Source organism: Pinus tabuliformis, chromosome 7, assembly GCF_031772625.1.
Source record: "Pinus tabuliformis cultivar Carrire ecotype Pingquan chromosome 7, CPIR1, whole genome shotgun sequence".
NCBI lineage: Eukaryota > Viridiplantae > Streptophyta > Pinopsida > Pinales > Pinaceae > Pinus > Pinus tabuliformis.
Genome location: NC_142293.1, coordinates 2375393 through 2398971, shown reverse-complemented (window position 1 = coordinate 2398971; position 23579 = coordinate 2375393). Strand labels below are relative to the sequence as shown.

The window sequence follows — 23579 nt, the reverse complement described above, 5'->3', positions numbered from 1 at the left end:
GCCATTAAAAAGGAAACTCATACATGGCATGTTGCTCGGTGATGGCATGGCACATAGCCTCCCCTCATTGCATGGAGTGAAGTCGTTCTCTTTTCTTTCAACCCTTCTCACCCCATCCAAGGAAACTTAAACCTTGACTTATTAAATAAAAAATATAAATAAATATTATAAAATTTATTAATATATAGTTTTTCTATTATAAAGAATTAATAATAAAACAAATTAAATAATAATAAAAATTACACACGAAAAAAATCACATCATACAATAAAGAATAACTATTTTTTTAAACCTGCATAGATTTGTGTTCATAAAAACCTGGGCTATTCCGAAATTGAAAGGCCACCAAACTCATTTTGGTGCAACTTTATTATTCCCAACAAATCAATGACCAGTAGTCTTTAGTGAGATTTATGAGTACCACCAATCTAAGGTCAACGGCGCTAATTTGATGGAGCCGTGTCCGTTTCAGCTTTTAAATAGAACAAAAATTCACGACGCTAAGATGACATAAAACCAGCGGATCTGCAATCGAATGTCAAGGCACCCTTACTGATTGGGTTGTAAACTTGCAAGGTCTGTAAATGGCCACCCTCAGTTTCCTTTGGCTCCTAATACTAGCTTGCCCGGTATTCTTTATCGCATTTTTATGGTGGATTGTGCAACCTAGACCAGTCAAAATTCCAATTAAAGGTCGCCATGTTTTCATCAGCGGAGGCTCAAGCGGAATCGGACTAGCTTTGGCACACATGGCGGCACAAGAAGGCGCCCGAGTTTCGATCTTGGCACGTAATGTTAGCAGGCTAGAGGAAGCTAAAGAATCTGTTGAGAGTTCTACTGGGCAAGAGATCAGGATTTTCAGTGCAGATGTGCGGAATTTCGAAGAGGTTGAGAAAGTGATGAACGAAGCGGGGCCTGTTGATGTATTGATTTGCAATCACGGCGTTTTTATTCCTCAAGAGTTTGAGCTACAGTCTGTGGATACCATGCGGTCTATGGTGGATATCAATTTGATGGGTACCATTCATTTGATCAAAGCTGCAATCCCTTACATGAAAAGGAGCAGAAGCGAAGCCCCCACTTCCATTGCTTTGATGTCGTCCCAGGCTGGCCAGGTACTTACAACTTTGATTTTAATGGTCACCCTTCAATTTACTAAAAACATGGAATTCACACAAATTGAAAAATTGAAATACAACTTCAACTAGTTAATTGTTAATCCACTTACTAATGGTTAGATCTTAGGTTTTTGTGATCTATATTGTAAACAATAATGTTTTTTCGATTAATCACATCATTATAGTGGGATGGGGAATGCTTTTTGAGATATCTAACTAGAGTACACTTACAAATGTTTCAGGGGAGGGTTGGGTGAGAACAATAAATATAATAATAATAACAATAAAATATTAAAAATTTAGAATTTACTATAAATATTTGTAGTTACTTCAAGCTTGTAAATCTAAGAAGCTATACCATATATTATTATACAAAGTTTTTACATTCTAATTTTATAAAAAGGTCAAGTGACATTCTATTATTCCCTCTTATAGGGAAATGTAGTTTAGCTATATGAAAGTCTAAGTGTAATTGTTTGCAATTTGCAATAAGACTTATGAAGGGTATGATTCATATGAGATCAAGAACTTGTTAATTTTCCTTAACTTTCATGGTAAATTACTCGTTCTAAATTAAGTTAAACAACAATTTACCACATAAAATGTATGGTGGGGATTTTAATTGGTAAATAAAATAAATTTCAGTAGAAGTAAATAAGCATTAATTTCACACATGCACACATAGAATTTATACCTTTCAAAATGTGTTGTTCAATTAAATTCTCAGCGTGCAGTGTATGCCTAACTTTGGAAATACCCAATGAAAATTACAATTACAACAAAACTTGAAATTTCCAGCTAAAGAAAGCCTCTTTCTGTGTGATTAGTATGGCTTTTACAACCTACTTGCAACCTGTTTGCATGTTGTACAACCTACATGTGGCTTGTACGACACACATGTGGGCGATTTTCACATTGTATGACTGCCTATGCATCAGTATAACCTACCTGCAGCCTCCTCAATGCGATCCATGACCTGCTTTGCTTTCCCATGACCTATTTTTCCTAGTTATTGTGATTGTCCACCTACTACACAACTTCCAAGAAAATCAATCATTTGATTTTTTTAGTTGTTGGATCTTCTCCTCCTGCTACTCCTTTGCACTCTCCTTCTCCTTTGGAGTTGATCTTTAATTGAAATTCCTTCTTCACTGATGCAGGAGCATCCGGCACTCTTCATTAAAGAAGGAATCCAAAGTGAAGCAAGGAAGACGTGGACCATCGGAGCAAAACAGGGGACAAATTCTGTTTAAAAGAGAGCTAGTTTGATGGAACGGATAAAGTCTCTAGAAGGCTTATTTAATGTAATCTGATATATGTATGATTAGTTGAGAGATTTAGGGGATTGTTGAGGAAATCGTGGAGAGGATTTGATGGATCCAGTGTATAGGGGATATAGAGTGATATAGGTAGATAATAGATACAAGGGATAGGATACAATGTAGTCGAGAGAGTGATTTGTAACTAAGGCTAGAATGCCTTAGCCTGTAACCAAGTTCTGTGTATATAATGGAAATATACGTGTTATTGTAAATCTGCGTATTGTCAAAGTTGTGTGTCTGTGGTTTACATATACGACCTGTACTGTAAGTTAATTCTGTGTGTTGGAGTGTTGATCGACCATCGATCACTGTATGGATCGATGGCGATCTAAAATGTCATGTCATGTTTTTCAGAGTATGGCAGAAACCCTGGACGAGGCATAAATCCATCAATAAGCAGAAGATCAACGGCATAAGTGACAAAGAACGAGAACCATCGATTTCATAGATCAACAGTCATCGCATGGTGAAAGAGTGCAGAAGATAATTGGCAAAGAGCGGGTTTTAAACAGTGGAAGTGGTATTTCAGGCGGCCTCAAACCCATAAGTGGTATTGAAGGGTGAGCACCTGATTCCACTCATCAAGCCACACGTAGTAGCAAGGGGAAGAGAGGAAACTGCTTTTCGGGTGGTTAAATCTCGTGCTTGTTGCCTACCTGAAATCAATGTCAACCGTTGGATATGATGGAGGAAGATCAACAGTGGAGGATCATCGTTCTGTTTTGTTGATCGGGTGAAATCCTACCATCGGATCGAGTGCCAGATCGATGGCCAAGATTTAATCGTTGATCGCATTTCGGGAAGGTTAAGAGACGGCGGAGATGGAATTGCAATACGTCAATGGGCGATTAAGCGATGCGCTGATAGCCATTGGATCGGAGAAAGAAATGGACGGTGGAGATCAGGCCAATTGGAGATTGGTGAATGGAGAGCACAGCAGGAAGGTGATGGACCGGGAATGCAGACCCGGCGATTTATGAATGCGGGTGTATAATATTTGAAGTCCAACCTTATGTGTTCAGACGCTTGTTCCTGTGTTTCTCGTGTAATTCTTGTGTATTCCGATAAGAGTGAATGGTCCCAGTTTAAAGGTTTAAAGCCGATAAACACTTCCGATAGGTAAAGAGTGGGCCATAACCCACAGGCCTCAGAATAAAAAAATTGATATGAAAGGGGAAATTGGTTTACTCCAAAAATCTCCTTTCATCATTTGGTATCAAAGCAGGGAAAGGTTAAGGGAAAGTTTTCCTGCGAGAAGGAAGAAAGAGTGCAAGCAAAAGGAGAAGGAGGTACAGTTGATAAAGCTAGAGAGTTATGATCTTACTGCCGTGTAGAGAATGGCAGCGGAAGGTGAGAAGACTTGCAGCAACCTAGAGCGAGGAATGCTCAGAAGGATGCTAAAAGACTAAAGCTCAGAGGAGAAAGCTTGGTGAGGTATCGTGTAGCAGAGGAAGATTGTTACTACAGAGGTTGGTTGTAACTCACAGAAGATCATGAAGGCAGTTCCATTGAGAAGTGGGTAGAATTGCTAAGGACAAGGAGAAGCATATGACTAGGAGGTCATAAATTTTTGTGCCTCGGGAGTCTGATGCAGGAGCATCTAGCACTTTTCATTAAATAATGAATTCAAAGCAGAGCAAGGAGGACGTGGACCATCAGAGCAAAACAGGGGACAAATTTTGTTTAAAATAGAGCTAGTTTGATGGAACGGATAAAGTCTCTAGAAGGCTTATTTAATGTAATCCGCCATATGTATGATTAGTTGAGAGATTTAGGGAATTGTTGAGGAAATCATGGAGAGGATTTGATCGGATCCTTCCAGTGATCCGATCCAATGTGTTCTTATAAATAATGAACCTGCGTGTTCTATAGGGGATACAGAGTGATATAGGTAGATAATAGACAAAAGGGATAGGATACAATGTAGTCAAGAGAGTGATTTGTAACTAAGGTTGGAATGCCTTAGCCTGTAACCAAGTTCTGTGTATATAATGGAAATATATGTGTTATTGTAAATCTACGTATTGTCAGAGTTGTGTGTCTGTGGCTTACATATACGACCTATATTGTAAGTTAATTCTGTGTGTTAGAGTGTTGATCGACCATCGATCACTGTATGGATCGATGGCGATCTAAAATGCCATGTCGTGTGTTTCAGAGTATGGCAAAAACCCTGGACGAGGCGTAAATTCATTAATAAGCAAAAGATCAATGGCATAGGCTACTGTTGTGGCCAGCAACAACCCCCCCCCCCCCCCCCTTTTTCATTTAAATGTTGTCCAAAATACTAAATGAATGGGGACCCTTAGTTAAAATTTAGGAAAAGCAAGAGTTTCCTTTCTTCAAAATAAGGTTACCATCATAAGCTTAGGAATATCTTTTGAATACTTTAAAACCTAAGTTTATGATAAGAAAAATCTTTAAAAAAATCGCATCATAAAATGATAGAAAAACACCTCCATTTGGGTATAATCCTAATATGTGCAAGAATTCTCGTACTAAGCAGTATATCGCATCGCAATAAGGTAATGCCAATGAGAAAGACTTCAAGATTTTCTTATTTGTGATAACCCCGATCGCAAGATCGCATATCGCAGGGAATGGGCTAACAAAATATGGCAAGCATAAAAGTTCTGTGATCTGCGATGTTGCGATATCGCGATAAAGCGATGGTTGCGATATTAAAACAAATCAACTCTGCGATGCTATATTTTTGAGTCGGTACGAGAGCGCGATGGTGCGATAATGCGATGTCGCGATCTGCGACGATTGCAAACCAAATCGCAAAATCACTCCATCACGAATCTTTCGAGCACGCTATTCAAGAAAAGCCACTTACCATAATCTGACTCAAGATCATGCACTTTTAATGATAATAAAAGAATTAGTTGTCATCTATTAAATGTAGACGCATGCTTTTGCAAAGAATTACTTCACGTAAGGTGGCATATTTGATATATCTACTGCATTTAAGACTCTCCCATCACCTTTCTTGATCAGTCATTTCCATTTGTGAGCTGCAGGAACGAAGAACGAAGGGCGATACCAAGCCATACGCAGGAAGAAATGGGAAAGAAAAATAAGGCTCAGGGCTCTGAGGTGAAGGAAATGGCACCTTTATATACAGACACAGCTTGTAGCAGAGACGCAGGGATATCGACGTGGGAAAGCATGTACAGACTGCTTGAAGAAGAAAACCCCAGGATAATGAAGGTTACCGCTGTCGCAGATTCACAGGGCTCTTCCGAAGCATCCTTAGAAGAGCTAGCGTGCTCATTCCTTCATCGGATAGCAGCAAGGCCTAAAATTCTCCCATATACGGATATGATCAAGTGGATACTTGACAATGCAAAAATGAACGACAGACAGTTCAAGATTCAAGGACATGGGCTCATCGAGTCATTCGTTGTACAAGACTTAAAGCTCATGTATCATCTTCCTAAACCGCAGGAGACTTACAATGCACAATTCATTAAAAAATTTGTGGCAGAGAACCCAAACCTATCAGAGACCACCAAAGATTGGTCCAGAAAAGATGAACCGCTCAAAAAAGATAAAAACGGTATGTACAGCACTGGTTCCCTCACCTCTCCATATTGTTTTGTTGCGGCCATGCTTTGTAGATTATTCGGGATGCCAAATATCAATAAGTTTTCGTCTGAATGGTTACCATTGATTGATGCTGCCACAAATGCCGTGATTATAGATTGGGCCAAGATCTTTTCTGATAACCTATTCACGGCTATTATCAATTACCGATCTAAAAAATCCATGTCTCAAAGGATCTATCCTCCTTTTTACCTATCCGCATATGTTATGGATTCTATTTGTTATGTGTCTAAATTTCCCACTATGGGTTGGAAATGGACAACTCAGGACCCATTACCCAACCATGTTTATCATAAAATATTATGGGATTCTCAGTTCATTCCACATTTCTACCAAATTTGTCACGGGCTTATCTTACCCATGTCTAGAATGATGTATGATAAAGAACCCCCGAGGTGCTCACCTGAGGCACAGATAGATATCATCCCCATCGCAAGATGGTTCGAAGAAGAATGGTTCACCTATATTAGAGTATTTGGAAGCACTGTCCCCCCTCATGTCCTGCCTTTGTATATTCCTGACAAACTTCTGGCTAGAGAGATTGCATATCAAACTTGTTCAGAAGGCGGCCTGACTAAAGACCTAAAAGACAAAAAGAAGGCCATATGGCCTCAGTTTCCTGTAGCTTGTGGGGCCTTTTCATTGTTCGATGTAGGTCACGCGTTCACCGAAGTAGAGAATATGACATGTCTACAATTATTTAAATTCCCGGCAAGGCCATTTGACCCAAATGAGGTTGCCCAGGATTTCACAACGACAGTCAAGATAAAAGTGTTCGTTGGAAAGAAAGATTTATTTGATGATTTATTTCAGAGTAAAAGCTCACTCCAGGAAATTTTGCGGGAAGCTCAATCGCGTTTGTCTCCAGATGACCTCCAAAGATTCATGGTATACAGGGAAAGAAGACTAGCCAGTGTTCCTCTAGAAAAGCTGCAACCACCTGCCAGAGAACCTACTCCAAGCATTAGCCTTAGTGGGAATTCAAGCGCTTCCGGATCTAAATCTAAGACTGGACAAGGGATGCCTGAGCATTCTAAAAGATCCGAAAACAACCAAGATAGAGGCGAAGAGTCAGCTAAGGACACCGCTCAGTCAATGGAATTTCCACAGCAGCAAGTTATCGCCTCCTCGTCAAGAGATGTCCCCCCTCTCGTCATTGAAGCACCACCCGTCACAACAGAATTAGATAAGGAATGGGAAACCTTCAACGAACTGATCAATCTTGAAGGACAAGCCCCAAAAACACCTGTGAGCAATACACAGGTAGCACAAGAAGTGGGCTCAGCGTTGCTCTTCAACGAGTGGGACGATCAAATCAGGGAGGCAAAACAAGCAGAATGGAAGCAGAAGGCGCAAGAAAAGAAAAAAGAGGTCCAAGCACTAAACAGGTTAAATTGGGAGTGTTATTGGGCATACTTGGTGAAGCCGCATAGTCAGCAGATGACTATGAAATGTATCATAAATTTGGCCGAGAAAGTGGTGCCAGCTCTCATAGATTCTGTTTTCTCAGCCCATCTCAAAGAAGAAGTCAGCCAGCCGACTCTCCTCAAACCCATGATGAATACATGCAGCTTTAAAGATCAGATTCAGAAGTAGCTTTATTTAGAATGTTGTTTTTTCTTAAAAATTAGATTATAAAAAGGACGGTCATTTGAAAACCGCATCCTAAATTTGGTAAATAAACTATTATTAGAATTAGGAAGTAGTATTTAAACCCTTCTCATGCATTTAGAGAAGGGTCCAGAAATTTGTCAAAAACTTGTCCTCAGAACATGCACTTTTGCACCCTCAGAGGAGGTTTTGATGAATGAATGGATCGAGGTTTATTAATATTTGCATTTGATATCTGCTACTGATGTTGCACTTCTGTACTCTTAGTAGATATTAGAACAAGTAGAGATAAATCATTGTTGCTTGAAGCTTATGAGTAGGACCAGTCATAAATGGTACTTTTATCTCTTGGCCATTTCTGCTTATATTCTTAAAGTGATATACAGTTTTTAGTTGTTTATATGTTATTGCATGAATGTTTGAGTTACCATTTGGCACTTTTGTACGGTGGAGTCATTTATTTATGTTTGATATATGAATAACTTGTTATGCGATATGCTGTTCACAACTGTTTTTCCTAACATTTTATGCAAAGTAGTTCATCTTAATTGATTTCCATTCTTATGATAGCTGAATGATCTTTATTACCAGTTATTATTTGAAATCTCTTTAGATCGCATAATAGAAGAAATACATCCCAGGTTAGCATAGATTAGATGTGTTGTTTTCATTAGATTACAATATCATAGAATTAGATTAAAGTAGCTTAGATTAGAACTCTTAGATCAGCAACATCCAACTCCGCACACACACACACCCTTAGATTGGGAAACTGGTCCCATTATCCCTAGTCGGACCCGCTATACCAAACGGATAAGGAGCTTCCAACCAAGGTCCGGACCGGGTGGGTATCCCCCTTGTTGTCGACCCGATTTTCGGGGCTTCAACATATTTGGCGCTAGAAGGAGGGCCTGAAGCATAGTGTCTGTTGGAATGGTTTGAAATCGTAATCATTTGAATTAGGATGGTTGCTCACAAACTTCCCATTTGGAGTTGCATCCATGTTCGTGCCTCTTCCAACACTCCACCTGAAGTGGTAAGACTCTTGTCTCAGGTAAAATTCAATGGTAAGAATAATTCTTCTGCTTTTAATCATGCCCTTCAATTTATTCAAAGAGTTTCAAGTTCGAACGTTCAAAGAATTGATGAAGGCGTTTTATGCAGAATTTTTACTCTCACATTCACGGCGGAAGCTAGAAAATGGTGTAGAACCCTCCCAGTTGCCTCAATTCACAGCTGGGACCAATTTGTCAAGGTTTTCATTTGTAAATTTGATTGCTATGATTATGATCAGGTATATGATGAAATTGAGTATCTACGAAAAGAAGATGAATCTATTAGGGATTTTAATATGCGATTTCATCTTGATTGTCTAAAATATGATCTTGAAAATGAACTCATGAATGAAGAATCTTCAGATTATGCTGAGCATTCCCTACCTCCTATGTCTGATCCATCAGAAATTAGTTCGAGTCTTGTTTTATTTTCTTCTAATAGGAATGAAAATTCCAATTTGAATGTGCCAATCACTCATGATGAAGAAAACCCCCAAAGCGTAGGAAACATGCCTGCTCTAACGCAAGAAGACAAAAGCGAGAATGTTGCAAGAAAGCCTGCCTTGGAACCAGAAAGCAACTTGGAGACAAGGTTAGATAATATCATCACAAGTCAACAAATGCAGACGCCAAGGTTAGAACAGCAAATTAATTCTCTTTCGGAAAATACAAATACGCAAAGGTATGATCTAAAGCCCGATGTCTATGGTGGATGTGATGAACAAGAATTTTTTCACGATGATATTTTCAAATGCATTGTTTCGGAATCACATTTTTCTCTTTATCCTGATGTGTTTAGTGATGATAATTTTTTCCCCCTCAGTATTAATGATATTTCAGAAAGTACAGAGGATTATTCAAATGAATCACCATTAGGTTTTCAAGATAAAGAGGCAGCTATAGAACATCCTTTGGTCATTTACAAACAAGAACGACTTGACCTTCCTTTTCTGAAAATATTGGATGAAAAAGAAAAATCTATGGAAACCTGTAAAATCATCTATGATAGCTACTATGACGATGATGATGATGATGATGTTGATTTATCTCAAGTAACTCAACAGAGCTCAGATAATGAGAGATATTCTAATTCAAGAATCATATCAGTCGATCTTCATTCCAGAGTGACAGACCATTTGCATGATGTTACTATCCAAAACAATATCCCGATCTATGATTCATATCATGAGCAAATCCCTATGCCTGTTCCCAATCATAACTTGTTTTCTGATTCACAAGACGTAATTCGAAATTACTCAGATCCCATAATTCTGGCCAGTTCTTGTGAAAAAGAAGATATTTCAAGACAATCCCAGTTGTGTTGTAACATTAGTTGTACAGATAATCATTGCATTCTTTTTCGCTTGCACTCATTTTGTATAAAATCAGATAATAGATTACTATGGTATATTGAGCACCTTATCAAAAAACATTCGAAAGATGTATTACCATTTTGGAAAACTAAATTGTGTCAAGGAAATATAGAACTTTTTCAATTTTACGATCAATCAATATCAGCCTTTCAGAAGAAACTTCTGTGTCATCCAAAACATCATCAACAAAAAAAAGTATTTTTGGAAACTTGCCAGCAATTCGCGTTAATTGATAAATCTCTTTCCAAAAATTTCCATCTATTCTTCATTGATTTATTTAGTGATTTATATGTGGAAACTTTCCTTTTACGAGAAATTGCTGAAAGCTTGACTTTAACGCATAGTAGATTACAGGCCATTAAAACTAAAAAATCATATTCGCAATCTGGCTTGTCATCTTTCCTATTACATGATCACCAATCCATAACAGAAATTCATCCCGATTTTTATGATCCAATAGGTATCCAATTGGACAGAAGATTTCATAAGAAAGAAATTTCAAGCGGAATTCCGACTGAAGTTACACTTTCTAATCCTACATTCAATATTCACAGTCCAAGAAAAGTTTTATTCTTAACACTGATGTTTAAAAGGTACATACGTGTAGGAATAAAAATGAAAAGATGGTTCCACTGGAAATATCATTTTACCTAGTTAATTTTTCTGTGTATAGTTAGAATAGGAGTAGGGGTAGTTTAGCTAGGTTATTAGGTGGATAATTTAATTTTTAAATGTTGGTAGGCAAAATAAGAGAAGAAATTATCCCTATCATGTACATAATCCAAGGGAATAGTTACTTCTCATTTCTTTAAATATTTTCCTCCCTAATAAAATTTGCTTGTGGTTAACAACATTTGACATTTACTAAAGACACCATTTCTCTATCAGATTTTGAACTCCTGCTCGTATAAATAGCAAATCTTTTGGAAACTTGATCTTTATTATTAATAGATACAGTTAAAAACTTTAAACCAGATATGATACTAGTTTCAACTTCAAAAAATTTGACGAAAGCAATCTTAGTGAAGAAATTGTTTTATATCAGTACAATGAAAGGTATCAATAATAAAATGAGGATTCCCTGTAGAACAGCCATGTCCAAAAAACTCTATTATTGTCGTCCAGGGCTTTCTTAAGGAAAAAATGACTTCCTCCCTGCTAAAGAAAATCGCAGCATTTAGAGAAACGACCCAAGGATACACTATATCTTGAAAAATAAGAGGTCTCATCATGAGCCGGCTTATCATGATCACAGATATTATAACTTTGCTGACTTTGCCAAACATTGTCCATCAAAACAGGGCAATGACTCAAGATTGTTGAAATCAAAAGACAAGGGGTCTCATCACGAGCCAGCTTGTTCAGCGAAAGTGTAAATCAAGTGAATGACTGTGTCATAATTTGGCTACCAAACCAAGACATTGTTCTTTAAGAATAAAAAAGGAAAAAGTGTCAATATGGGTTTTTCTTTGAAAGTTGTAGATCACCTTAAGCAGGATAAAGGATCATTACTGGGTAATAGGTAACCCTGTCGAGGCTATGAACGCCTGCTGGCAGCAGAGGCTCTACCTGCGACAAATGAGCATATTTTAAAAAACTGGTACATAGGGAAGACCTTATTTTATCTTTACAAGACCAAGTAATGGCTGATGTAAATGCAAGGACAAGCTGAGGAAGCAAATAATTAAAATAGAAAGAGGTTGGAACAAAATGTCATTGACAGTTTGGGGTATAATGCACTTTATCTTTTTATAATAAAGTTTAATTTTCTAGAAAATTTTGTTTTGGAAATTTAAAAAGTTCAATAGAAAATCAGAGATAACTGGTTCTCCCAAGTGAATCGCCAATTGTTGTGGCCAGCAACAACCCCCCCTTTTTTATTTAAATGTTGTCCAAAATACTAAATGAATGGGGACCCTTAGTTAAAATTTAGGAAAAGCAAGAGTTTCCTTTCTTCAAAATAAGGTTACCATCATAAGCTTAGGAAGATCTTTTGAATACTTTAAAACCTAAGTTTATGATAAGAAAAATCTTTAAAAAAATCGCATCATAAAATGATAGAAAAACACCTCCATTTGGGTATAATCCTGATATGTGCAAGAATTATCGTACTAAGCAGTATATCGCATCGCAATAAGGTAATGCCAATGAGAAAGACTTCAAGATTTTCCGATTTGCGATAACCCTGATCGCAAGATCGCATATCGCAGGGAATGGGCTAACAAAATATGGCAAGCATAAAACTTTTGTGATCTGCGATGTTGCGATATCGCGATAAAACGATGGTTGCGATATTAAGCCAAATCAACTCTGCGATGCTATATTTGTGAGTCGGTACGAGAGCGCGATGGTGCGATAATGCGATGTTGCGATCTGTGACGATTGCGAACCAAATCGCAAAATCACTCCATCACGAATCTTTCGGGCACGCTATTCAAGAAAAGCCACTTACCATAATCTGACTCAAGATCATGCGCTTTTAATGATAATAAAAGAATTAGTTGTCATCTATTAAATGTAGACGCGTGCTTTTGCAAAGAATTACTTCACGTAAGGTGGCATATTTGATATATCTGCTACATTTAAGACTCTCCCATCACCTTTCTTGATCAGTCATTTCCATTTGTGAGCTGCAGGAACGAAGAACAAAGGGCGATACCAAGCCATACGCAGGAAGAAATGGGAAAGAAAATTAAGGCTCAAGGCTCTGAGGTGAAGGAAATGGCACCTTTATATACAGACACAGCTTGTAGCAGAGACGCAGGGATATCGACGTGGGAAAGCATGTACAGACTGCTTGAAGAAGAAAACCCCAGGATAATGAAGGTTACTGCTGTCGCAGATTCACAGGGCTCTTCCGAAGCATCCTTAGAAGAGCTAGCGTGCTCATTCCTTCATCGGATAGCAGCAAGGCCTAAAATTCTCCCATATACGGATATGATCAAGTGGATACTTGACAATGCAAAAATAAATGACAGACAGTTCAAGATTCAAGGACATGGGCTCATCGGGTCATTGCACAAGACTTAAAGCTCATGTATCATCTTCCTGAACCGCAGGAGACTTACAATGCACAATTCATTAAAAAATTTGTGGCAGAGAACCCAAACCTATCAAAGACCACCAAAGATTGGTCCAGAAAAGATGAACCGCTCAAAAAAGATAAAAACGGTATGTACAGCACTGGTTCCCTCACCTCTCCATATTGTTTTGCTACGGCCATGCTTTGTAGATTATTCGGGATGCCAAATATCAATAAGTTTTCGTCTGAATGGTTACCATTGATTGATGCTGCCACAAATGCCGTTATTATAGATTGGGCCAAGATCTTTTCTGATAACCTATTCACGGCTATTATCAATTACCGGTCTAAAAGATCCATGTCTCGCAGGATCTATCCTCCTTTTTACCTATCCGCATATGTTATGGATTCTATTTGTTATGTGTCTAAATTTCCCACTATGGGTTGGAAATGGACAACTCAGGACCCATTACCCATCCATGTTTATCATAAAATATTATGGGATTCTCAGTTCATTCCACATTTCTACCAAATTTGTCACGGGCTTATTTTACCCATGTATAGAATGATGTATGATAAAGAACCCCCGAGGTGCTCACCTGAGGCACAGATAGATATAATCCCCATCGTAAGATGGTTCGGAGAAGAATGGTTCACCTATATTAGAGTATTTGGAAGCACCGTCCCCCCTCATGTCCTGCCTTTGTATATTCCTGACAAACTTCTGGTTAGAGAGATTGCATATCAAACTTGTTCAGAAGGCGGCCTGACTAAAGACCTAAAAGACAAAAAGAAGGCCATATGGCCTCAGTTTCCTGTAGCTTGTGGGGCCTTTTCATTGTTCGATGTAGGTCACGCGTTCACCGAAGTAGAGAATATGACGTGTCTACAATTATTTAAATTCCCGACAAGGCCATTTGACCCAAATAAGGTTGCCCAGGATTTCACAACGACAGTCAAGATAAAAGTGTTCGTTGGAAAGAAAGATTTATTTGATGATTTATTTCAGAGTAAAAGCTCACTCCAGGAAATTTTGCAGGAAGCTCAATCGCGTTTGTCTCCAGATGACCTCCAAAGATTCATGGTATATAGGGAAAGAAGACTAGCCAGTGTTCCTCTAGAAAAGCTGCAACCACCTGCCAGAGAACCTACTCCAAGCATTAGCCTTAGTGGGAATTCAAGCGCTTCCGGATCTAAATCTAATACTGGACAAGGGATGCCTGAGCATTCTAAAAGATCCGAAAACAACCAAGATAGAGGCGAAGAGTCAGCTAAGGACACCGCTCAGTCAATGGAATTTCCACAGCAGCAAGTTATCGCCTCCTCGTCAAGAGATGTGCCCCCTCTCGTCATTGAAACACCACCCGTCACAACAGAATTAGATAAGGAATGGGAAACCTTCAACGAACTGATCAATCTTCAAGGACAAGCCTCAAAAACACCTGTGAGTAATACACAGGTAGCACAAGAAGTGGGCTCAGCGTTGCTCTTCAACGAGTGGGACAATCAAATCAGGGAGGCAAAACAAGCAGAATGGAAGCAGAAGGCGCAAGAAAAGAAAAAAGAGGTCCAAGCACTAAACAGGTTAAATTGGGAGTGTTACTGGGCATACTTGGTGAAGCCGCATAGTCAGCAGATGACTATGAAATGTATTATAAATGCGGCCCAGAAAGTGGTGCCAACTCTCATAGATTATGTTTTCTCAGCCCAGCTCAAAGCAGAAGTCAGCCAACCAACTCTCCTCAAACCCATGATGAATACATGCAGCTTTAAAGATCAGATTCAGAAGTAGCTTTATTTAGAATGTTGTTTTTTCTTAAAAATTAGATTAGAAAAAGGACGGTCATTTGAAAACCGCATCCTAAATTTTGTAAATAAACTATTATTAGAATTAGGAAGTAGTATTTAAACCCTTCTCATACATTTAGAGAAGGGTCCAGAAATTTGTCAAAAACTTGTCCTCAGAACATGCACTTTTGCACCCTCAGAGGAGGTTTTGATGAATGAATGGATCGAGGTTTATTAATGTTTGCATTTGATATCTGCTACTGATGTTGCACTTCTGTACTCTTAGTAGATATTAGAACAAGTAGAGATAAATCATTGTTGCTTGAAGCTTATGAGTAGGACCAGTCATAAATGGTACTTTTATCTCTTGGCCATTTCTGCTTATATTCTTAAAGTGATATACAATTTTTAGTTGTTTATATGTTATTGCATGAATGTTTGAGTTACCATTTGGCACTTTTATACGGTGGAGTCATTTATTTATGTTTGATATATGAATAACTTGTTATGTGATATGCTGTTCACAACTGTTTTGCCTAACTTTTTATGCAAAGTAGTTCATCTTAATTGATTTCCATTCTTATGATAGCTGAATGATCTTTATTACCAGTTATTATTTGAAATCTCTTTAGATCGCATAATAGAAGAAATACATCCCGGGTTAGCATAGATTAGATGTGCTGTTTTCATTAGATTACAATATCATAGAATTAGATTAAAGTAGCTTAGATTAGAACTCTTAGATCAGCAACATCCAACTCCGCACACACACACACCCTTAGATTGGGAAACTGGTCCCATTATCCCTAGTCAGACCCGCTATACCAAACGGATAAGGAGCTTCCAACCAAGGTCCGGACCGGGTGGGTATCCCCCTTGTTGTCGACCCGATTTTCAGGGCTTCAACAGTGACAAAGAATGAGAACCATAGATCTCATAGATCGACGGTCATCGCATGGTGAAAGAGCACAGAAGATAATCAACGAAGAGTGAGTTTTAGACAGTGGAAGTGGTATTCGGGCGGCCTCAAACCCATAAGTGGAATTGAAGGGTGAGCACCCAATTCCACTCATCAAGCGACATGTAGTAGCGAGGGGGAGAGAGGAAACCGCTTTTCGGGCAGTTAAATCCCGTGCTATTTTTCTACCCGAAATCAATGTGAACCGTCGGATATAATGGAGGAAGATCGAAAGTGGAGGATCGTCGTTCTGTTTTTTTTATTAGGTGAAATCCTACCGTCGGATCAAGCGCCAGATGGATGACCATGATTTAATTGCTGATCGCATTTCGGGAAGGTTAAGAGATGACGGAGATGGAATTGTGATATGTTGATGGGCGATTAAGTGATGCACCAATAGCCGTTGGATCGGAGAAAGAAATGGACAGTGGAGATCGGGCCGATTAGAGATCAGTGAATAGAGAGCATAGCGGGAAGGTGATGGACCGGGAGTGTGGACCCAGCGATTTATGAATGCGGGTGTATAATATTTGAAGTCCAACCTTATGTGTTCAGGCGCTTGTTCCTGTGTTTCCCATGTAATTCCTGTGTATTCCGATAAGAGTGAATGGTCTAGGTTTAAAGGTTTAAAGCTGATAAACTCTTCCGATAGGTAAAGAGTGGGCCATAACCCACAGGCCTCAGAATAAAAAAATTGATATGAAAGGGGAAATTGGTTTACTCCAAAAATCTCCTTTCATCATTTGGTGTCAGAGCAGGGAAAGGTTAAGTGAAATTTTTCCTGTGAGAAGGAAGAAAGAGTGCAAGCAGAAGGAGAAGGAGGTACAGTTGATAAAGCTGGAGAGTTATGATCTTACTGCCGTGTAGAGAATGGCAACAGAAGGTGAGAAGACTTGCAGCAACCTAGAGCGAGGAATGCTCAGAAGGATGCTAAAAGACTAAAGCTCAGAGGAGAAATCTTGGTGAGGTATCGTGTAGTAGAGGAAGATTGTTACTACAGAGGTTGGTTGCAATTCACAGAAGATCATGAAGGCAGTTCCATTGAGAAGTGGGTAGAATTGCTAAGGACAAGGAGAAGCATATGACTAGGAGGTCATAAATTTTTGTGCCTTGGGAGTCTGATGCAGGAGCATCTAGCACTTTTCATTAAAGAAGGAATTCAAAGCAGAGCAAGGAGGACGTGGACCATCGGAGCAAAACAAGGGACAAATTTTGTTTAAAATAGAGCTAGTTTGATGGAACGGATAAAGTCTCTAGAAGGCTTATTTAATGTAATCTGCCATATGTATGATTAGTTGAGAGATTTAGGGAATTGTTGAGGAAATCATGGAGAGGATTTGATCAAATCCTTCCAGTGATCCGATCCAATGTGTTCTTATAGATAATGAACCTGCGTGTTCTATAGGGGATACAAAGTGATATAGGTAGATAATAGATAAAAGGGATAGGATACAATGTAGTCGAGAGAGTGATTTGTAACTAAGGTTGGAATGCCTTAGCCTGTAACCAAGTTCTATGTATATAATGGAAATATATGTGTTATTGTAAATCTACGTATTGTCAGAGTTGTGTGTCTGTGGCTTACATATACGACCTATATTGTAAGTTGATTCTATGTGTTAGAGTGTTGATCGACCATCGATCACTGTATGGATCGATGGCGATCTAAAATTCCATGTCGTGTGTTTCAGAGTATGGCAAAAACCCTAGACGAGGCGTAAATCCATCAATAAGCAAAAGATCAATGGCATAGGCGACAAAGAACGAGAACCATAGATCTCATAGATCGACGATCATCGCATGGTGAAAGAGCGCAGAAGATAATCAACGAAGAGTGAGTTTTAAACAGTGGAAGTGGTATTTCAGGCGGCCTCAAACCCATAAGTGTAATTGAAGGGTGAGCACCCAATTCCACTCATCAAGCGACGTGTAGTAGCGAGGGGGAGAGAGGAAACCGCTTTTTGGGCAGTTAAATCTCGTGCTTGTTTTCTACCCGAAATCGATGTGAACCGTCGGATATGATGGAGGAAGATCGACAGTGGAGGATCGTCGTTCTGTTTTGTTGATTGGGTGAAATCCTACAGTCGTATCAAGCGCCAGATGAATGACCATGATTTAATTGCTGATCGCATTTCGGGAAGGTTAAGAGACGACGGAGATGGAATTGTGATATGCTGATGGGCGATTAAGTGATGCGCCAATAGCCGTTGGATCGGAGAAAGAAATGGATGGTGGAGATCGGGCCGATCAGAGATCAATGAATGGAGAGCATAGCGGGAAGGTGATGGATCGGGAGTGTGGACCCAGCGATTTATGAACGCGGGTGTATAATATTTGAAGTCCAACCTTATGTGTTCGGGCGCTTGTTCCTGTGTTTCCCGTGTAATTCTTGTGTATTCCGATAAGAGTGAATGGTCTAGGTTTAAAGGTTTAAAGCCGATAAACGCTTCTGATAGGTAAAGAGTGGGCCATAACCCACAGGCCTCAGAATCAAAAAATTGATATGAAAGGGGAAATTGGTTTACTCCCAAAATCTCCTTTCATCATTTGGTATCAAAGCAGGGAAAGGTTAAGGGAAAGTTTTCTTGCAAGAAGGAAGAAACAGTGCAAGCAGAAGGAGAAGGAGGTACAGTTGATAAAGCTGGAGAGTTATGATCTTATTGTCATGCAGAGAACGATAGTGGAAGGTGAGAAGACTTGCAACAACCTAGAGCGAGGAATGCTCAGAAGGATGCCAAAAGACTAAAGCTCAGAGGAGAAAGCTTGGTGAGGTATCGTGTAGCATAGGAATACTGTCACTACAGAGGTTGGTTGCAGCTCACAGAAGATCATGAAGGCAATTCCACTAAGAAGTGGGTAGAATTACTAAGGACAAGGAGATGCATATGACCAGCAGGTCATAAAATTTTGCGCCTCGGGAGTCTGATGTAGGAGCATCAAGAAATTTTCATTAAAGAAGGAATCCAAAGCGAAGCAAGGAGGACGTGGACCATCGGAGCAAAATAGGGGGCAAATTCTGTTTAAAATAGAGCTAGTTTGATGGAATGAATAAAGTCTCTAGAAGGCTTATTTAATGTAATCTACCATATGTATGATTAGTTGAGAGATTTAGGGGATTGTTGTGGAAATCGTGGAGAGGATTTGATCGGATCCTTCCATGATCCGATCCAATGTGTTCTTATAAATAATGAACCTGCGTGTTCTATAGGGGATACATAGTGATATAGGTAGATAATAGACAGAAGGGATAGGATACAATGTAGTCAAGAGAGTGATTTGTAACTAAGGTTGGAATGCCTTAGCCTGTAACCAAGTTCTGTGTATATAATGGAAATATATGTGTTATTGTAAATCTGCATATTGTTAGAGTTGTGTGTCCGTGGTTTACATATATGACCTGTACTGTAAGTTAATTCTGTGTGTTGGAGTGTTGATTGAACATCGATCATTGTATGGATTGATAGCGATCTAAAATGTAATGTCGTGTGTTTTAGAGTATGGCAGAAACCCTGGACGAGGCATAAATACATCAATAAGCAGAATATCAATGGCGTAGGCCACAAAGAGCGAGAACCATCAATCTCATAGATCGACGGTCATCGCATGGTGAAAGAGTGCAGAAGATAATCGACGAAGAGTGGGTTTTAAATAGTGGAAGTGGTATTTTAGGCGGCCTCAAACCCATACGTGGTATTAAAGGGTGAGCACCCAATTCCACTCATCAAGCGACACATAGCAGCAAGGGGGAGAGAGGAAACTGCTTTTTAAGCAGTTATATCTCGTGCTTGTTCTCTACCCGAAATCAATGTCAACCATCAGATATGATGGAGGTTGATCGATGATGGAGGATTGCCATTCTGTTTTGTTGATTGGGTGAAATCCTACTGTCGGATCGAGCACCAAATTGACGACCAAGATTTAATCGCTGATTGCATTTCGAGAAGCTTAAGAGACGGGGGAGATTGAATTGCGATATGTCAATGGGCGATTAAGCGATGCGCCAATAGCCGTTGGATTGGAGAAAGAAATGGACGGTGGAGATCGGGCCGATTGGAGGTCAGTGAATGGAGAGCGCAGTGGTAAGGTGATGGACTGGGAGTGCGGACTCGGCGATTTATGAATGCGGGTGTATAATATTTGAATTCCGACAGTATGTGTTTGGGCGCTTGTTCCTGTGTTTCTCGTGTAATTCCTGTGTATTCCGATAAGAGTGAATGGTCCCGGTTTAAAGTTTTAAAGCTGATAAATGCTTTTGATAGGTAAAGAGTGGGCCATAACCCACAGGCCTCAGAATCGAAAAATTGATATGAAAGGGAAATTGGTTTACTCCCAAAATCTCCTTTCATCATTTGGTATTAGAGCAGGGAAAGGTTAAGGGAACTTTTTCCTGCGAGAAGGAAGAAAGTGTACAAGCAGAAGGAGAAGGAGGTATAATTGATAAAGCAGGAGAGTTATGATCTTACTGTCATGTAGAGAATGACAGCGGAAGGTGAGAAGACTTGCAGCAACCTAGAGTGAGGAATGCTCATAAGGATGCCAAAAGAATACAGCTCAGAGGAGAAATCTTGGTGAGGTATCGTGTAGCAGAGGAAGACTGTTACTGCAGAGGTTGGTTGTAGCTCACAGAATATCATGAAGGCAGTTCCACTGAGAAGTGGGTAGAATTGCTAAGGACAAGGAGAAGCATATGACCAGGAGGTCATAAAATTTTTGTGCCTCGGGAGTCTGATGCAGGAGCATCTGGCACTCTTCATTAAAGAAGGAACCCAAAGTGGAACAAGGGGGACATGGACCATCAGAGCAAAACACGGGATAAATTATATTTAAAATAGAGCTAGCTTGATGGAACGGATAAAGTCTCTAGAAGGCTAATTTAATGTAATATACCATATGTATGATAAGTTGAGAGATTTAGGCGATTGTTGAGGAAATCGTGGAGAGGATTTGATCGGATCCTTCTAGTGATCCAATCCAATGTGTTCTTATAAATAATGAACATGCGTGTTCTATAGGGGATACAGAGTGATATAGGTAGATAATAGATATAAGGGATAGGATACATTGTAGTCGAGAGAGTGATTTGTAACTAAGGTTGGAATGCCTTAGCATGTAACCAAGTTCTGTGTGTATAATGGAAATATATGTGTTATTGTAAATCTACGTATTGTAAGAGTTGTGTGTCTGTGGTTTACATATACGACCTGTAGTGTAAGTTAATTCTTCGTGTTGGAGTGTTGATCGACCATCAATCACTGTATGGATCAATGGCGATCTAAAATTTCATGTCATGTGTTTTAGAGTATGGCAAAAACCCTAGACGAGGCGTAAATCCATCAATAAGCAGAAGATCAACGGCATAGGCGACAAAGAACGAGAACCATCAATCTCATAGATCGACGATCATCGCATGGTGAACTAGCGTGGAAGATAATTGGCGAAGAGCGGGTTTTAAATAGTGGAAGTGGTATTTCAGGCGGCCTCAAACCCATAAGTGGTATTGAAGGGTGAGCACCCGATTCCACTCATCAAGAGACATGTATCAGCTAGGGGGAGAGAGGAAACCGCTTTTCAGGCAATTAAATCCCATGCTTTTTGTCTACCTGAAATCAATGTCAACAGTCGGATATGATGGAGGAAGATCGACAGTGGAGGATCACCGTTCTGTTTTGTTGATCGGGTGAAATCCTACCGTCGAATCGAGCGCCAGATCAACGACCAAGATTTAATCATTGATCACATTTCAGGAAGGTTAAGAGATGGTGGAGATGGAATTGCAATACACTGATGGGCAATTAAGCGATGCGCCGATAGCCGTTGGATCGAAGAAAGAAATGGACGATGGAGATCGAGCCGATCAGAGTTCGGTGAATGGAGAACATAGCAAGAAGGTGATGGACCGGAAGTGCAGACCTGGTGATTTATGAATGCGGCTGTATAATATTTGAAGTCCGACCTTATGTGTTTGGGTGCTTGTTCTTGTGTTTCCCGTGTAATTCCTGTGTATTCCAATAAGAGTGAATGGTCTCGGTTTAAGGGTTTAAAGCCGATAAATGTTTCCAATAGGTAAAGAGTGGGCCATAACCCACAGGCTTAGAATCGAATAATTGATATGAAAGAGGCAATTGGTTTACCCCCAAAATCTCCTTTCATCATTCAGCCTTATTGTTATCTCCTTGAATCATTGTCCTTCATGACTCAAAACACTCAATATCTTTTGTGTTCATTGTTTGTCTTTCTCCTTCACTTAGCCTTGCTTTTATAAGCTTGAATTATTGACCAAATTCATAACCCCAATCTCCTAAGTGATTGACAGTTGAGATTAGATCTCACCTCACTTGAGATCAACAATCAAGATTCATCTAATTCACTAATGTAAAAAACTTTGCATTTCATTATATTAAACTCACTTTTTATTAAAAAACACTTTACTTTAATTAATCCTTTATTAAAGTGATTTTGTTAAGTTTGAAGACTTTGGATTGTTGGAAACCAGGACACTACTAGGGGCAGGGGGGTGAATTAGTAGTGTATGAATTTTAACAATTAAAAAATTCTTTTACTCTGCATATATCATCAATAACCATAACAAAGAATAATTCAACAATCACAATGGAACACAAGAAAAAGTAACTTCCAGAATTTCTCTTCAATTCATTCATAGGGCAAGCCACAAATTGTTGTTACAATTTCTCTGGCTACAACCAGCAAGAAACTACAACTCCTTGATTTATTAGCTACAACTGAATGGAGCTACAATCCCAAATATTCTCCAGCATCCACTGGAAGTAGTACCAACCCCTAATCAGTAAGCCACAACTTGCCTTAAACACTCACAGTTCCATCTTTCATCGATTTTCATACTAGGGTCAATGAATGCCTTCTGCTTTCAAAAACAATTAAATCTCAGTCACCACTTCAGAAAACAATTTCACCATTCCAACACCTCGTTGCACCAAAAGCTTTGTATCAAAAATTGTGTCATCATTCTGCCAGATCATTCCTTCTTTTATAGTTCTTTTTTTGTTAATTTTGACTTCTTAGATTTCTGCATGCATCCCTATTTTTTGTCTTTAACTTATTCATTGGTGGTCTGGGTGCAGGTGTTAGTGATAATTGTTAAAAACCAGAAACGATCTCTTCTACTTCAGGCGGGACTTCTTCTCGAGTTTCCTTTGGAATATCAGTCATCAACCTTTATTTTTAGTTATTCTGCTAAAACAGCATAACTGTTGAATTTACCCGAAATAAGGCAAACCTTCACTTTTCCCTCGGAATAAAAAAGAATTAAAACTTTGGTTTATAACCTTATCGCATCCGTCATTCATAGACCTTTATCGCGTGGTTTCTCCGCCGTCGATCTCTACACTCAATCCGACGGTTATCGCTTTCCCCGCTTGCAAACTAGCTGGATGATCTCCATCGTTGATCAATCCCGCTTGATCCAACAGTTGATGTGTAATCTTGCATGGATTCTTGCGCAATGTTTAACGAGCCGAGAGCATGCAAGAAAAGAAGTTTTCACATGCTATGTGTCTGCTACTAAGTGGAATCGCATGAAAATTCCAAATACAACTTACACCTTGAGACCGCGCGAGAAACAGCTTTCTCGTACGAAGACCGCTTTTCTATTCTGTTTAACTCCTACACTTGTTGGCACGCGATAACTATTAGATCGATTGGATCTATCAATTGGGTGGTTCAAACCTTTTCTTGGTTTTCTTGC

General features: G+C 39.3%; 1 pseudogene across 1 annotated transcript in view; it reads left to right on the top strand.

Moving 5' to 3' along the window:
- Positions 1 to 509: 509 nt before the first annotated feature.
- LOC149244849 (3-dehydrosphinganine reductase TSC10A pseudogene) overlaps positions 510 to 23579 on the top strand; it is a 167382-nt pseudogene continuing 144312 nt past the window's right edge. Inside the window, exon 1 of the transcript XR_016267303.1 lies at positions 510 to 1115. The product of XR_016267303.1 is annotated as a 3-dehydrosphinganine reductase TSC10A pseudogene (transcript). The remainder of the gene's footprint in view (positions 1116 to 23579) is intronic.